The sequence below is a fragment of the Crocodylus porosus genome, unplaced genomic scaffold (assembly GCF_001723895.1).
Source record: "Crocodylus porosus isolate Cpor-Errol unplaced genomic scaffold, CroPor_comp1, whole genome shotgun sequence".
Classification (NCBI taxonomy): domain Eukaryota; kingdom Metazoa; phylum Chordata; order Crocodylia; family Crocodylidae; genus Crocodylus; species Crocodylus porosus.
Window position 1 is genome coordinate 139,318,228 of NW_017728886.1, and position 11,409 is coordinate 139,329,636.

An 11,409-nucleotide genomic window follows, 5' to 3' on the forward strand; every position below is an offset into this window, starting at 1 on the left:
GACATTAGAAGAACAACTTTCCTCTCTGGCTTTCCCAAGAACAGCAGCTTGACTTCTCACCAGTTGTTCCCTTCTGCTCTCTCTTCCAGGGTTTTAAGTTTCCTGTGGGACACTCCTTCATTAGCAGAATGCCCCACAACTGAACAGGGATGTCTGCCCCTTCTTAAGGTGACAAACTAACGTGTTACACACCTACATAAATGCTATGCTGAATTGGCAGGAACTGCTAAAGAAAGGCTACTTTTAGCAAAGTAATAAAATGCAATTCCTAAAAAGATCACTTTTCAGATTGTCTATATACAGGATGATGAATATCCTGCCAGACTGGTGTGATGAGACTTGACTGCCAACAAGAAGCTGACTCTCAAAGCTGATTAATAGCTGAAAACATTTTAAATTAATAACCAATGTGAAATATTAAATTCATTGATCATAAATACTAGTGGTCACCCATAACTAATATTAAATGGCCACTGATAAAAAAAAGAAGAGTAAATGGTTGTGGCTATAAAAGGTGCCAACATGACAGTCATGGGAATCAATGTAATCTGTTTTATCAGTAGAACAAGGGCAATACACTCAACATCAAGGTATCAACCTCAGTCTTGGGATATCACTTCCAGAAGTGAAAGGTGATGCTCATGCCGTTCTTAGCTAAGGGTATTCTGTCTCCATCCATTAATTCAGGGACTGAGACTTTTACTGGCCTTTTTTTTTTCTGCATGAGTTTAACCCTGACTACATTGCAGAAGTCCTGTCCTGCAACTAGAGTTTGTAAAACATAGGGTGGATTCTCTAGAACCTGCTTGATTATGTCCTATCATTGCACTCCCTCTCTCTGCTTCTCTTTTCCTAGTCATTAAGATAATTTTGCAGTAGGCAAAGTTTGCGACTACTAAGCAATTTGACAAAAGCCACTATTGTGTGATGAGTTTCATTTATGACAGACTTATGATGAATTTGAGTTGATGACCTAAAACTAAAAGGCTCTGTAACTAGATTCAAAGCTGTGTAATCTCTTTAACAGCTAAAAAACCAAAAGCAAAATGCTAAGACACTTTTAAAAATAAAATAACTACGTCCTTTAAATGGATCTACTTTGTAGAAATATACAATACTCTCATTAATGAAGGGTGATGTATCTCATGTACTGAATACCAGAAAGGGTAATGAATTCCAGAAATCTGACACAAAAGCTGAGAATATACTTTGTTTGGCAGGGCATGATTCAGACAATTGTATTTTAAACCACATGCTACAATCAAACAGGTTAGGAAAAAATACATCTGGGCTGACACCTTATAATCAAGGTTTGACCGCACAGCATGACCTGTTTTGAAGTGCCAGATATTAAAGGAAAAGGAATGTAGTGTATAATAGCATATTGTATAAGGTATATTATATTGTCTACTTTATAATAAAATGTTTAATTTATCTGATTGTTACTTTTTTCTGACAAGCATCTCATTTTCTTTTATATTCTATGTCTAAGTAAACCAGAATAATTAACAACACATATTTATTCTTTCTTCATTAGTGACATTTACACCTGCACAATTAAAAGTGCTAATGTTTATTTATGTTTTTTTCATTGTTGTCCTTATTGCTTTTTGTGCCATTCACATTTTAGCTAAGGCAGATGCTAATAAAAACCTTGTATTATTTATCTCTGTCATTGGCATAACAACAGCTTTAATGAAAAAAGGATAAAAACTTGGACACTGGTAATTACTCCAATCACATTTACCATACAATGCAATGTAATTCAATGCATCCTTATTCTGTGTCCTTCATGTATTCACATCACAGTGAGAAATACACAGAGCTGTCACTAAGCATAAGTCAAGCTGAACGAATGGGTTTTTAATTTTGACTGGAAAATACAGTCAACCCACTGTTCCTGATCTCACACAGAAGGGCATTGCAAAGACATGTAGCAGCTGAAAGTCTTTGAACTAGTAGAATCAGGCTGGTGGGGTAGAAGATATCTACAGGTAAAGCACTATTATCACTAAATAATGAGAAGAGTAGGTCAATATATAGATGTGCCTGTGCATGGTGAATATACATGGATTTGACCAAAAGCAGGACAGAATAATCCTAAATACAGATTAAAAATAGCTTAGAGACAAAAGATGGAATTTCAGAATGTTTAGGAAAGCCTGGGTGGGAGATGATTACAATAATTAATCTGTTGAAGCTGACTGAGCTGATGGATCAAAATGCCAAAGCTTTGATTAATGGGACTTGTATAGTTATAACAAATGAGAGAAACTTTTCAATGTAGAATTTTTTTTTAAAGCTATGTTTGTAACTTGACACAGTGACAGGGCCAAAACCTACTTTGGTTTATACCTGTAATTGACATTAGAGTAGACCCCTTGCATTCAGAAGAAAAAGATTTTAGCTATACTATTCAGGCACAAGTTAGGATCCTTTCATTTCATTAGTAATGGGTGAAGCTCTATAGGCTCAATGACTTTCCTTAAATAAGTATCAGAAAGATTCGGATGCTTCTCTAAGTAGTCCATAATGATTGACAACTGTGTAGGAAATCCCAGGAGAATATGTCCTCTCTCAGGAGGATTCAAGTAATTGAATCCAACCAGAAGTGTCACCAGAATTTGAGCATGTTTACTCCAATTCTACATAGGAGTAAACATAGTTTGCCTGGAAATTATTTTTTTCTAAAGGAAAATATTTCTGTATATTAGCTGCAGAAAACCTCAGGAAAGGTTTGCCTTGTTCCCTTAGAGTTATAGGTAAAATTAGTTGTTGCTGTAAGCAAAAGCAAGTTTTGGCCAGGTTTAGGCAATAGTTCTTCATTTATCTGAATAGATTTCTACCATCAAGAGCCACCTTCACTTCCCAGGGTGAAATGTATCATTGATAAGAAGATGTGAAATATTTTACATGGAAGTTCCTATTTTATTTTCAAGAAGTTAGGAGACTTGTTTGTAGTGTTTTAATAAATGGCTAATGGATTAAAATGTACAGTGTCTGTTGTAAAGCCACTCCACTAAATAGAAGCATGTTTCAGAAGTAACACCCCTATTTATTCAAAATACCTGTGAGCCAAGAATCATCAAGTCACCTCTTGTGGACATAGATTGTGTCACCCAGGAAGGTGACTGTCTAGTCTCCTCTTGAAGATTTCCAGGGTAAGTGATTGCACCACCTCTGGAGGGAGCTTATTCCACAGCCTGAACATCCTGACTGTGAAGAAGTTTTTCCTAATGTTGAGCCTGAATCAGTCTTCCAGGAGTTTCTGGCCATTACTCCTAGTCTTCCCCTCAGGTGCTCTGGTGAACAGTTGCTCACCAAGCCCTTGATGTGCTACTCTAGAATAGTGGTAGGCTGCTACCAGGTCCCCTCTCAGCCTTCTTTTCTTCAGGTAGAAGAGTCCCGCATTCCTCAGCCTTTCCTTGTATGGCTTGCTGTGTAAGACTCTTATCATGCACTTGGCTCTTCTTTGGACCCTTTCAAGCTTGTCCATGTCTTTGTTAAAGTGTGGTGCCCAGAACTGGATGCAGTACTCCAGCTGTGGACTCTCCAGTGCTGAGTAGAGCAGAAGAATAACCTCCTTGCTTTTGCTGCAGATGCATTGATTGATCTATGCCAGAGTATTATTTGCCCTACTGGCTACAGCATTGCACTGCCAGCTTATATTCATGCTGTGGTCTATCATTACCCCCAGGTCCCCTTCATTTGTGGTGCTAGTCAGTTGCTGCTGCTAAGCCTGTAGGTGTGTTGGGGGCTGTTCATCCTGAGGTGGAGTACTTTACATTTCTCGATATTGAACTTCATCAGATTCCAATCCACCCAACCTGCTAGCCTGTCTAAGTCTACCTGTAACTGTACCCTATCTTCAAGAGTGATCACGCTTCCCCATAACTTAGTGACATCTGAGAACTTTTTCAGTGAGCTCTTCACCCCCACATCCAAATCATTGATAACAATGTTGAAAAGCACTGGACCAACCACTGCCCCCTGCGGGACACTGCTGCCCATTTCTCGCCAGGATGACAGAGATCCATTCACTACAACTCTTTGGGTCCGATCCTGCAGCCAGTTTCTCACACACCTGACTGTCTTGGAGTTAAGCCCACAATCCTCCAAGTCTCTCATGAGGACATCTTAGAACACATTGTCTCAAGACCCTACACAGTCAAGTTGTGATCTTAAACAGCCTCTATTAGAAAATTATGAATTGTGAGTACATCTCAAATATGCTACTTTACTAAATAAGAATGTAGCAAATCTATATTCAGCGTGGTTGTTATTATGCAGGACATTACAGGTCCTTTGAATATGGTAACAGCAATGAGCACAGTGGTTCTGCTTCAGAAGAAGAAGAATCTGTGTTAGCAGTTAGAAATAGATGACCTGTGACAGAGTGGAGGAATTCTGACCATCTCCATTAGAAGACTGTGCTACACTTGCACACTAATCAATTCATTACAACATATCTGCTTATGTTACTGAAACAAAACAACATATGTATTGTCTTAAACATCCGGCCAAAAATTTAACAACTAGTAATAAAGATGTCAAAAAAATAAAGCTTCTGCAGCTGCCCACTAGCTAAAATCTTTCAAGCAAGTCACACAAATGTAACAAACAGGATTGCAGCAGCAAAGACAACAAGACATCGGAAATATTGTGACCTCTATCTTTACGGTAGCAAGGTTATTCTGAAATATATGAAAAGCCAAGAAACAAATATAAATATATATATATATATATTACTAGACATGAAGTATGTCACTTCATAGTGTACGAAATAACTTTGCCCTCCCAATATTTTCTGAGATTTTTTTTTCCTATTACCCTATAGAAAAGGTGACCCTGCTATACAGAAAATATTAACTGGATATAAACAAAAGAGAGATAAAGGCAGAACTGGCATAGTTACTAGGTACCCAGTGTGTAACTGCAAGCAAAAAAGGCATGGTTATAATTCTACCTGTTGGTCTCTGCTAAAAGTGGCAAGGTAATTCTTCATGTAACCTGTTTGGGTTAGGAAAGTCAATTACCCTTTTGTAAATGCAGATTTTTATTTCACTTAAAGCGGCCAGTTCTGGGTTAATTTTGATCTATTTACTTTAGAAGACATTTCAGTAACATTTGTACCTGTAACTGAAAGCAGAATTTGGCCTATGGGGCAATAGTCATATTAGCCCAGACTCAGAAGTCCTCAGATTCAGCATCTCTGCACTAACGAGAACCCCATCCAATAATTATATTAGTGAGTGATATATAGTAACTTATATCACCATTCACTCAATTTGATGCAGCAAATATGTGAAATTATGGCATCGGTGGCCTGGAAAATTTGACCATTAGAAGCCAATGACACCACCAAAGACAGTATAAAGGTACATTTACTGCTATTAATTCTGAGACCAAAATTATATGAGGTATTTGATGATATGCCAGGAGATACAAACAGAACATATGCTCAGTTTCAATAAGATCTAACCTAATGTTTTGTACCAAAATGGAATTTAACATGAGAGAGAGATCTTTATATGCAGAAACCAATGCAGTGCTGTTTCATTAAATACACTAATTTTCTGAGGACATTAGCCAAAGTGTTCGTATTTTATCACCTATATGGTAGACCTAAAAAAACACATATATCAGGTTATGATGAAGAGTTCCAAAAACAGAGAATGTTTTCATGAAACTTAAATTGTGGTAGATTCAAAATGTCCCTTCTACCTGACTATTAAATACTGAATTTCTTGTTAGAGCTACAAAAATTAGAAAAAAAAGACAACCCATCCATTAGTCCTGACTACAGCAGAATGAACAGTATTGTCAACCGTATCTTCACAGAGGACAGTTTTGTTGTAGAAGGAAAAACCTCCGGCATTATGGAAAATAATCAGAAATTTATAAAACTTCAAATAGATGCAATCAAAATAAAACAGGATTTCAAAACTGTTCACTGTATACAAGAATCTGTATGCACGACGTCTGATCAATATACATCAGATAGAAGAGGGAAGGAAATTTTCAGTCCATCAAGTAGGAAGTGTTGCAAGCCTCAAAATGACTTCTGCAATTAGCCACAAGCACAGTTTCTGATTTTAGGGCTGCTGTAAACCTTTTTGATTAAAAGTGGTACTTTAAACTGCATAAAAAGAATAAAACAATTCTCAACAAAAGCAATACAGAAAATGAATCAAACAAACTGACAAAACAAAACCCTACTGACAATAATATTTTATTGCATAGAAAATGAGAGTGGCTACCTGAAACCTAGATTAATTTGAAAGAACGTGGGGGAAGAAAGTAACAGGAAAAAGATTGTTTCAAGAATTGCATGACGCTTATCTTCACTAGTATCTCATAGCACAGTTTTGGCAAATGCAACCATTTACCAAAACTGCACAGTAATCGGTGATAATGGTAATTATCTACTAACAGAACGTGACATCACATTTCATATCTTAGTTCCACTACTTTTATTAAAACTTTCATCATAGAGCTATATGTCCAGCCTGAGAATACAGAAGAATTGCTTTTCTTATGAAGAATCTGGCTGAGAAACAATTTTGATGCTAAATGTGCAGTATTGATGCCCTGCCTATTTACAACCATAGTAGCCTAAAGAAAGACAGAAAAAGAAAAGAAAAAGAAAAAGAAAAAGAAAAGCCAAATAATTAATTTGGGTGGATGTTCATTACAGTGATTTCAAAAAATTGTATTTCTGTCATAATTCAACCTTATCACTGGTTTCCAGAAGCTTGGACTACCTCTTAATTTTGACACATTACCACTTTCCCTTCATACTGTCCTACAGCACAAAACAGTATTGCTTTTTTTTTTTGGAATATTTTAGGTAGCTAAATTGCTCTAAGACAACATAAAACAAATGACCCAAACAAGAACATGGTGAGTTCTATGATAAAATTCTTGTCTTTGGAACAAAGGAAAATGCATTTTCTTACGTTTCATTTTTTTTAGTTGAATGAAACATTTTAGTCAAGCTAAACGTTTTGTTTTGCTCTGTTTTTTGTTTTGATTAAAAAACCTCTTTTTCGGTGTTTCAGTTATCCCAACAAATTCTTACTTAAACAGCTCTCATCATCCCTGTCCCAGAATAAAAAATAAATATGTTAATATTTCTATGTTCCATTCTTTTGCCATCCAAGATACATTCAAAGAGAAATATTTTATTATAAACTTGTAGCCATCTATAGAATCATAAAATCATAGAAACTTAGGGTTGGAAGGGATCTTAGGAGGTCATTTAGTCCAACCCCCTGCTCAAAGCAGGACCAAGCCCAACCAGATCATCCCAGCTAAGGCTTTTTTTTAACCAGGTCTTAAAAACTTCCACGAAAGGAGATTCTCTGGGTAACCTGTTCCAATGCTTTACTACCCTCTTTATGCAATAATTTTTCTTCATATCTAACCTAACCTTTCCTTGCAGCATTGTTCCTTGTTCAGTCGTCTGCCACCATGAAGAACAGTTCAGCTCCATCTTCTTTGTAACCACTCTCCAGGTAGTTGAAGGTTGCCATTAAATCCCCTCCTCAGTTGTATCCTCTGCAGACTAAAAAAATCCAGTTCCCTCAGCCTCTCCTCAGAAGTCATGTGCCCCAATCCCCTTACCATGTTTATTGTCCTTCTCTCTCCAGTTTTTCTACATACTTTCTGTAGTGGGGGAGTGGGGCAAAACTGGAAACAATTCTCCAGATGTTGCCTCATCGATGCCAAATAGAGGGGAATAATGACTTCCCTCAATCTGCTGGCAATGCTCCTACTAACACTCCTCCTAGCATGCCATTATCCTTCTTTGTAACAAGGCATACTGTTGGCTCATATTCAGCTTCTTATCCACTGTCACCCCCTGGGCCTTTCTCACAGGCCTGCTGCTTAGTCAGTTGGTCCCCAGACTATAGCAGTGCATGGGATTGTTCTGTCCTAAGGGTAGGACTTTGCACTTCTCCTTATTGAAACTTAAGAGATTTCTTTTGCTTAAATTTGTCTAGGTGTCTCTGGATCTTAGCTTTACCCCCTGAATCCTAGCCCTACTTCCCCCAGCGTAGTGTCATCTACAAACTTGCTGAGGGTGCACTCCATCCCATCTTCCAGGTCATTCATGAAGATATTGAACAAAACTGGCCCCAGGACTGACCCCTGGGGCACTCCACTTGATATGGGCTGCCATCTAGACATTGAGCCATTTGAGTCTGATGATCCAGCCAGTTTTCTATCAACCTTACAGGCCATTCATCCAACTTATACTTTCTTAGTTTGCTTGTAAGTATGTTGTTGGAGACTGTATTAAAAGCATTGCTAAAGACAAGGTAGATCACATCTACTGCTCTCCCTTCATCCATATGGAGACATTTCAACTTTCTTCAAAAATTTACAAATTTTCCTGTGTCAGTCATTTGAAACAGCAGCTGTTTGAGCAAAGGAAGAGCAGGCCTGGATGCCAGCAGACTTGAGGGGGTCTGCCCTGGGCTAAAAGTAGTAGAAGAGGGTGGCTGAGGTGCTGTGTGCACCAAATGCATAGAGAGCTGTATTGTTAGGCAGCAGGTAGAGTTCTGGCCCCCTGCTGCCTCAGCTGACCAGGCACACAAATCTGACCACAGTCACCATGTACATGAGTGTTAGATTAAAGTAAATGACTCCAGCATAAGATAATACTGTTCCGGACAGTTAATTAATTTACTATGTTTTCTGGTGCATGTATAGATTATTACACTTTACTGTGGAGCTAATTAGTCAACTCCACAGTAAAACGCACGTGTAGATGCTCCCACTAATACATACAATTTATGAGCTTGAAACAAGAATATGTGAATAACCTGGACCAGATCTTTGGCCTTCCTGTTTTGTGCCATCAAAGCTAGCATAGCCAGCTCATGCTACCATAACTTGTAAGCCACTATATAAAAAATGTCATTGGACATGTTTGTAACACTGCAGCATTCTTATTATCCCTGGCTAGTTGAAAGGCCTTAAAATTAAGTTAGTTTTGAATGAGATCTCCCTGATGGCCACAGGATGAGGAGGAGGTGACATGGCTACCTTCCCAGTTTCCTCCTCCTCTGCCCCTGAAACAGATTCCATATAGATCAGATCCTTATCAGGATTCAAAGTACTGCTTAATTAAGATGGTAAAATTCTAATACCCTCTCCTCCTGCCCCCTATAATAATTTTAATGAAATTTAGGTACATTTCAAGACAAAACTTTTCAAGATGAAACATCATATTACCTCATTCAGGAACAATTTCACTCAACCCAGAACTGTATTTTTACAGACAGTAAACTAGTCATATGAGCGATTTCACACAGCCTTAAGAAGGATGTAGGTCTAATGGATGACATTATGCACCAGATCCTCCACTGATAGATATTGTTATTCTGTGTAATTAGAACTACATCAGCTGTCAGTAGTTGCAAATTCAGCACATTATTTTCAAGAGAACTTTAACCTCATGCTCATTAATTGACAAATAGGATATTTTTCCTGTGATGCAATGTGAGGAAGATGCAATTGAACCAGACCAAGAAAAAAATCTATCAACTTCATTGTCATCTACTTGGTAGATAGTACATTAACTAGGTGTTTGACCATGGGCAAGTTACATCACAATTCTATGCATCTCTTTTTCTGCCCACTTTTTGGATATGTTTAATATTCAATGTGAACTAATTCACCTACATTCTCAGCAGGATAAATTAGCTTTTGTAGAGCTCTTTGTTGTTTTAGCTTGACGGTTTTGGGTAGCTGAGGTACTCCATTTAAAGTTAACTTGGGTATCACTATACTGCACTTCAGACTGGTGTTTACGTACACTTTTTGCCTGTCTTGTCTAGCGAGATTGTAAGCTCTGCATGGTAAGTGTTGACTTTCATTGTGTGGTTATAACGTGCCTAGTAAAATAGGGTCTAATATCAGGTGTACTGATAGGAAGATGTCTTCATGGAATTGTTGCTCTTGAGCATACCCATCTGTTATTTCCTACTCTCAGATACCAAACTTGTAAATACAGAGATAAAACTGTCCCAACTTTCTTTTCAATATCTTTGTCTCCAGTTTTCTTTTAAAGCATGCTAGGTGAGGAGGGGTCATCTCAGAGCAGCTTCATTGACTTATATCCGGATTTGACACCTCACAAGGAGTGGCTGGGGCATACTTTAGAGCAACACTCCCCAGGAACATCATGGTCATGGAGTAAATATACCCTGTGCTACCATCAGAAAAATATTAATAATGATCTCTGGCATATAGTTATATAACACATAGCTAAATTACGTCAGAGTACACTGATTGAAGAAGAAAAATGCATGTATTAAAAAAGTGTGGTTAACATCAGTGGAAAACAACTTACGTTACCCTATGTCATAAGAGAAGTCATATTGGAGGGTTCTGCTTCAATGTCACACCCTATCTTTTATTGTAGTACATATAATGTACACAATCCAATGTTCAGATCCCTGAAGTATCTAGACAGAGATAGGAAGAGCTGCTTCATTAACTCTGAATTGCTTTGCTTTCATGAGTTGAACTCTACAATGCCATCATTTTAATGCAGAGTTTAGCTGTGGTAGAAGGAAACGAGTGTAACAAGTGAAATATCTTGTAAAATATGAGAGATTTTCAGGAGTGTCACAGCATTTGCTGCTTTTTCAGACCAGATATATTTTCACAATAGCCATTATGATTTAATTTCCATCATAACACTTTTATCATAGCTATTCATGTTGTTGATAAAACTAAAAATTATGGAAAGTAGTTTAGCTACAGCATTGCATCTTTCTGCAGTTAAATAATAATAAAAACAAAACAATGACAGGGAAGAAGACAGTTTATTATCAATTCTGAGGCCAAATTTGGCTCTGTGAAGGATACAGACACATAAATAGAAACAGTTTATTGGTGTTTATGAAACTCATCCTTGAGTCTTTGAAGAGTGTGTTGGCTAATTAAGATGTGAGCATTTTTCAAGGTAAAGAAAACAAGTTCATGTTTCAAAAAGAGATTTGAAAAGGAATAAAAAATGTCAACTGAAATTTACTCAGGAAAGGGCTTATGTCCAAGACCAAATCCTGACTTAGTTTTCAAATCCAAGTCCTTAAATATTGCAAATTATAGATTGATCTGTCATGAATGTGTCTCCCAAACATGAAAATCATTCAGGGTCTCATAATCTCAGATTTCATAGATTTCATAGACATCAGGGCTGGAAGGGACCTCGGGAGATCATCGAGTCCAGCCCCCTGCCCAAAGGGCAGGAAGTCAGCTGGGGTTAGAGGATCCCAGCAAGATAAGCATCCAATTTGCTCTTGAAGGTGTTCAATTTAGTTGCTTGAACCACCTCCGATGGCAGGCTGTTCCAGAACATGCAGGCTCGGACAGTAAAGAAATTCTTGCTTA